This window comes from Oncorhynchus clarkii, chromosome 17 (genome assembly GCF_045791955.1).
Source record: "Oncorhynchus clarkii lewisi isolate Uvic-CL-2024 chromosome 17, UVic_Ocla_1.0, whole genome shotgun sequence".
In the NCBI taxonomy this organism is placed as follows: Eukaryota; Metazoa; Chordata; class Actinopteri; order Salmoniformes; family Salmonidae; genus Oncorhynchus; species Oncorhynchus clarkii.
The window spans coordinates 39988985-39996363 of record NC_092163.1 but is presented as its reverse complement, the minus strand read 5'-3'; the positions used below and the strand labels follow the sequence as shown (position 1 = coordinate 39996363).

Here is a 7379-nt window from a genome sequence, read left to right as displayed (position 1 = left end):
CCCACCCGTAGCACGTGCTCCAGCAGGTACATCTCATTGGTAATCCCCAAAGCCAACACCTCCTTTGGCCGCCTTTCCTTCCAGTTCTCTGCTGCCAGTGACTGGAACGAATTGCAAAAATGGCTGAATCTGGAGACTTACATTTCCCTCACTAACTTTAAACATCAGCTATCTGAGCAGCTAACTGTTCGCTGCAGCTGTAAATAGCCCACCCAATCTACCTACCTCATCCCCATATTGTTTTTATTTTACTTTATGCTCTTTTGCACACCAATATCATTACTTACACACCATCATCTGCTCATCTATCACTCCAGTGTTAATCTGCTAAATTGTTATTACACTGCTACTATGGCCTATTTATTGCCATACCTCCTCATGCCATTTGCACACACTGTAAATATACTTTATTTTTTTCTATTGTGTTATTGACTGTACGCTTGTTTATTCCATGTGTAACTCTGTGTTGTTGTTTCTGTTGCACTGCTTTGCGTTTATCTTGGCCAGGTCGCAGTTGTAAATGAGAACTTGTTCTCAACTACCGTACCTGGTTAAATAAAGGTGAAATAAAAAAATAAAAGATAGGCCCCATGTGACAGCTTCAATGGCGTTGCCTATGCTCTCTTCCCGTGTATCCTTTTTCAAATCCAGGCCTTGAGGTCCACAGCATTAATGATTTATTCTTCTCCTTAGGGGTGGTTGAGTAAAAGCTGGTTAGACTTCCAGGGAATAAAGAACAAGGAGCACCAGCGGACAGCAATGCTCTGGGTTGGGTACCTTTGAATACCAAACTGAAGACCCAATTAGTTATTGCACCCCCTTGTGGACAAACTGAAGTGGTACAACATGTTGCATTGCACAATTGTGGGCACTGACCCATAACAGAAAAGTTTTGAATAACTTCCCATAGCTTCATAGTTATGGGAAATGTTTGTTTTGAGATGGTTAGTTCTAACTGTATAGAAAGACTGCTACCACAAACCAGCAGCATCAAAAATTCCATGGTGGAGAGAACAGTGAAAGACCAGTATCAGGGTCGTCCCTCAGGAGACTGGTACCAAGACGTCATGTCCAGTGTGTTCCAGGCTCAGATGGATCTCAACCATCTGCACACTCACTGTACCAGATTTCCCCAACGAATCGTGCCATGGTCATCAACCTATGATGGATGAACAACAAAGTCCTGACTGTGTAGAAAACAACCATCAACCATCAATATTTTCCAGGAACCGTGAAGTCACTGTACTAGTGATACAATTAATCTGGCAGAAGAGGGTACTGATTAAGCAGGTGCAAGAAACAAGAACTTAACAGCTTTATATATATATATATATATACATACATACTGTGTATATATATTTTTTTTTTGTATATATAAACTTGCATCAGTGAATCATTAAACATCTTTACAAACCCCTAGCAACCACCAACACTTATCTACAGGAAAAGTGGAGATTACATTTTACAGCAGCTAGGTCTACACTTAAATGCCACAAACAAGTAGTACAAAAAACTGCTTTATTTAAAAACATACAAAGTGGATAAAAGGAGTGCAGTCACTCTGCTGCTGCCCTCTTGCCTCGTTTCCCTGTGGTTTTAGCTTCAGGAGCAGCAGTGTCCCCTTCATCACCCTCTACAGGCTTCTGGAAAGCTTGGGCCTTTGCACCCTTCTTGGCTGCCCCTTCACCCTTGGTAGTCTTCTGTGCTTTGGGTTGATCCTCAGCTGTCCTCTCTGCCCCTTTGTCCTCTTTGACTTGAGCTTCTTAGCAGGGGCCACCTTGGAAGCAGATGCTTTTGCGGGCTTCCTGAGTTTTCATCCTGAAAGATGAAAATGACAGGTTTGCAATGCTGCTAGTTTGTGGCAGCATTTAAAACATGAGATTCAATATGAGATTCAATTCAACCATGGTAAAGCCCAAATAGGGAACAGTCCCCATGACAAAAGTGTAAAAAAAAGTCCCTATAACCAATAGTCAGAACATAACTGAAACCACACTTGCCTCTGAAGGTTTCTCCTTCTGCTTTTTGGCTGTAACATTTTTCTTCTCAGCTTCTAGAGACAAGAGTTAGTGATGTGTGTGTATGCATGCAATCATAGACACAATGAGGAGAAGAGAGATACCCATACAAGTCATTGAATGAGCAATGTTAAATGTTCTCCATTGCAATGGGTGTAGCTCAATAACAATGATCCCATACAATTGGGCAGATTATAGGGTGATGTCTAAATCCTAGGAGTGATGAGCACAATCAATTCAGTGGATTCAGTTTACCGGCTTCCTTGTTCTTAGTCTTCTTGGCTCCAACCTTGGCAGCCTTCCCCACATTGGGATCAGTGTTCTCAGTGGCCTTTGGCTTGGGCTCCTTGACCCTACCCCTGACTGCCAGCTGGCAAGGGAGAGTGATCACACGTTGAGCTACATTATATTAAACAGCAAGCCCATGATCAATATGTTTGTCATATAATGTTGACTTGTCTAATAAACACACCACTTTATATTCAAAACTGGTACCATGAAGTTTGGCTCATTTGGCAGGTAAGCTACTACCAAATTCAGAAAATAAAGTCCATTCACCTTGGATCACATTATTCTTGATTTAATGACTTGGGTTAACAAAGCCTAGTTGCCACAAGGAGCCTATTAAAGTAACTGTCCAGTGGAGATCTCACTTTAAAGAAAATTATATTCTGTTCATTTGTATCTAAATAAAGTTGTGGACTCATCCGGTATAGTGATGTTATGTTTGATGCCTGAGCTCTGAGGTAAGCGTTGAAATCGTAGTGTGCCGATGCACATATCACCTTATCACAAGCACGTGATAAATGACATCAAAAGCTTTGTTTCGTCGAACAACCACCTGATTGGTAGAAGACAAAAAGGCTACACTGCACACACACTCTATGGGGTGTGGGACATAATCTATAATAATTTGGCTGCTCTAAATTCGATGACCAGCAGGTGGCACTAGTGTGCACTCAATCAAAGCCTTGAGTAATTAACCTATTTCAGACAATTAGCTGGAAAATCTCAACGCGTTTCCCCATCAGGATTAACAAAGGTGCTTCTCTTGGCTGAAGCCCCTGGGCCCAGAAAGCAGAAAAAAGGTCACAAATTTATACATACATTTTACAGTACATATTAGATATGTAGTATTATTTTTTACTGCAACCGCAAACCACAGAAGGATTCAGGAGCCTGCTCTCAATGAGTGTAGACAGCTTCCTACTGCCACTCTGCTAATCATCAGATGGAGGGAGGAGAGGTTTGGGTAACTGAAAAAATAAACTGCATAATAACTAAATGTGACTGGTCAATGATGTGAGTCAGGTGCTGGGTCCAAGAGGCAAACAAACAAATGAATTATTTTTTAACCAACCAAGGGAACCTGTTCTCAATGTTCAAAATACACCAGAGAACATATTTAGCCACAGAGGATCAATAGCTTCTCAAAAATAACTGGATTCAATTTTATCACAAGAGCATGCAGGTAACTGCCAAAATAAAGAAAACGCCAACAAAGTGTGTTAAAAAGGGTGTTTGGCCTCCACCAGCTGCAAGAACAGCTTCAATGCGCCTTGGCATAAATTCTAAAAATTGATCTAAACCATGACAGGACGCACCCGACACACACCATAAACATTGTCCATCATTTATTCAAATGTTTCCTTTATTTTGGTAGTTACTGGTTGCCTACAGTCTGGAAGGCTGCAATTTGGGCAGCATGCATGCCAAAATGTACAGCTTGTTGTGTTGTGGCCATAGACATAATACATCGATTTTTGGATCCTCTTACCCTGGCATTTTGAGTGGAAACTCATGGGTACACTAGCAATGGCTGCCAGTTCTGATTTGAACTGAACTGCCATCCATGGATGATATGTAGTTGGTAGCAGCTGTCTGTTTGCACATTTCAATATAAAAATTACATAGTTTGAAAAACATAGTTTGGAAATCAAATGTCTACTGCTAAAAATAGAAGACTGTCTCTAGAACCAATATATTTCTCAACTTCCAATTTTTAGTGACCAGCAGCACTGTTTTTCAAAGTAGCTCATCTTGAGATAGGCTATTGCTCCTCTAGCCAGAAGAGCGCATTGGCCATCACCGTGAGTAGTAGCATATGGTGGCTTCATCATTACGTGAGTCAGTGTGCCACTGGAAAGTGTATTTAATTGCCCAATGTAGTAATATATGAATAAAAAACACTATTCAAACAGGAATGCTGCTTTAACATACTCAATTACAATTTTTGGGAAGGAAAACCATTTCACTCATGTTGTAAATTATAGGTCATATTTCATAGAAATCTGGAAACACTGCATTTACTTTGAATAAGATTTAGACATGAATGGGTCACTTACCCGAAACCTCCCCTGTGCGCCGTTTGCTATCGAGTTGATGTCCTCACCAACACCCCGCCCTCGATTCCTATTTTCAGGGTCTTGCGTGTCATGTACTTCAACCTCATCAGGTCCACAGATGGATATTTCTCTGTTATGTAGCCGCGAATGGCCTGTGATGAGACGATTCGAGAGTCCAACTCCTTCAGCGCTTCATTAACCAACACCATCGTGGGTGGATGAAGAGGAGTTGTTCGTGCCACAGCAGGTGCTTTGCTGGATTCTAACAATGAAATTGACAAATGTACCAACCGTAATCTGACCAAATATCCGTTACTTCTTCAGCGGCTGGTGCTTTTTTTTTAGGTAGCATGATCAAACGGTTAATATCAAAGTTAGGCTATATAAAAACGTTAGTTTAAAAACAGCAACTGCATTCTCAGCCTACACAGGTTCAATGTTATGCACTTCAAGCAAAGCACGCGGTTTATCTGAACGGGCGCTGAAATGTAGGTATTAGTCAGAGCATTAAAGGTAAACTGATCAGTCGGAGTAGTGTGAACTCGCTTTTTCTTCTCTCCTCCGTTCCTTCCTTCCATCCATCCTTTCCTTTACTGCGTTTATCAGTTTACCTTCACTGCTCTGGCATATTATTAAACGTGACTCACCAAACATAAATTAAATATGAAAACCCTTCTACATTTTAAAGATTCTAAAACTCTCAACCACAAATGCAGGGTTTTTGTAGTTAAACATTGTGCAGCTGTTAAAAACTTAAAACAAAAAGTCGAAGATAAATATTTTTCTCCGAAAGACAAGTTAGTTTGTTGGTTTTCAAAATTGAATTGCCTGCAATAATGATACAAAATGCAATTTGTTAAAGACAGGTAGCTTTAGAAACTAAAAATAATTACCGATAAATGATTCTCAATGTTCAGCCTCCTTGTCCTCTGCAACATGACATTAGCCCACAGTTGTCATATGAGACATCTGTGGTTTTCCTGTGAACAAGCTCCACATCTGCTGTTCTATTGAAACATTTAATCTTTGTCCCAGTCACTACCACCATCTTCTGTGAAGTCAGACTAACAGTATGTATGTAGCTGTCTAAAAATGACATTGTTCATCCCTGATATGGCTGGTCGTCTGTTTTTGCTCATCCTCCTTTTTGGTGAGTTATTTTTCCTTCCATCTGTTTGTGCTACAGGATATTCCATTCTTCTTTCCCCTCTTTTAGTCTTTTACTTTAGGAACTCTTAATATTTCAACATGTTATGGTTATAATAAGAGTGTCTTATTCCATTGATCATCCTATTGATTTATATTTCTCTGTCATTATTTTACATTTTGTACAGATAAGAATGACCACAGCTTGATAACATGGTTGTGAATGCATTACAGACTGTTCTGCTTCGCCAGCTTGTGTAAAGTGATCCCATCTCATGTTTTCTTATTTTTCATAGTGGTAAAAAGAGCATGATAATGACCCCATTTTGTTATGTCTAGATACCTTCCAGTTCCTCAAAGCCAAAGGTCAGTATCATTATTATTAATTTTAAGCTGCAATATGTAACTTTTTGGGCTACCAGACAAAACAACGGATTACCAAAATATTCAAATAATGATTGACATATTTTCAATAATAACGTTATTTTGATGAATTCATCCATACGATTTCATCCTTCCATGAGATGCTGTATACACTGGGTATACAAAACATTAACATGACATAGACTGATCAGGTAAATCCAGGTGAAAGCTATGATCCATTATTGATGTCACTTATTAAAGCCACTTAAATCAGTAAATAGATTAAGGGGAGGAGACAGGTTAAAGACATGGATTGTGTATGTGTGCCATTCAGATGGGGAAAGGGCAAGACACAATATTTAAGTGCTGGCAGCAGCCATGTTGGCAGCAGCCACTCAATGTTAGTGGTGGCTGTTTAACAGTCTGATGGCCTTGAGATAGAAGCTGTTTTCAGTCTCTCGGTCCCTGCTTTGATGCACCTGTACTGACCTCGCCTTCTGGATGATAGCGGGGTGAACAGGCAGTGGCTCGGGTGGTTGTTGTCCTTGATGATCTTTATGGCCTTCCTGTGACATCGGGTGGTGTAGGTGTCCTGGAAGGCAGGTAGTTTGCCCCCAGTGATGCGTTGTGCAGACCTCACTACGCCTTGGAGAACCTTACGGTTGGGGGCAGAGCAGTTGCCGTACAGCCCGACAGGATGCTCTCGATTGTGCATCTGTAAAAGTATGGAACGCCATTTGGGTCTTTGCTTTTCAAAAAAGATACACGTGAAATAACACTGTTTGATGCGTCAAATAAGCTTGTTGACCAATCAGGACCTAGATATGACTGTACGTCATATAATAATTTAACACGTTTGTTACTTCTTTACGTAGTTATTACAGATTGATTACACTATCACTTGTATTTCATATGTCACAGTGATTCACCGATATGTGTGATGCTGGTAAAGTTTGGTCTTGTGCACCTGCCGCTGCAGCACAAGCGCAGACACACCTCCCCAAGCTCTGGGACAGTTCTGGTCAGATAGAAATCCATCACTTCTGTTGTTTGGCTGTGCCCATATAGCAACGTTCCAAAATGAGCATATGTCCTGGTGGAAGGATGTAAATAAAATACATTTACTCAGAACAATAATACGTCTTGAATGAAAGACAGGTCCTTAATCTTTAGTTTAAATGTTGCCAACTGTTTTACAAAAGCAAAATGGCCATCGAAGCCGAGGATTATTGTGTGATAACTCCCTCCTAATGGCTGTTCCAGGCACGGGCTCTCATTGTTTATTACTTAAATAGACAACAGTGTCTGAATTGTTTTCTCTGTCAAACTCATACAATATTAAGTTGTACATTATCTGTATGAGTAGTTAAACATTGAAAATGAATTCATAATTCAATTAAAAAAGACACTCCATCATCCCACTGATCTCACAGATCCTCCTCAGCCCAGTCTAACAGTGATTCCTGCAGTCATCAAAGAGAGAGACTCAGTTCAGCTGAACTGTCAG

The 7379-nt window shown here is 40.4% G+C and overlaps 1 pseudogene; it reads right to left on the bottom strand.

Annotated features, from left to right (window-relative positions):
• Positions 1-1522: 1522 nt before the first annotated feature.
• On the bottom strand, positions 1523-5886 carry LOC139369987 (protein B4-like; annotated as a pseudogene).
• Between the last annotated feature and the right edge of the window lie 1493 nt (positions 5887-7379).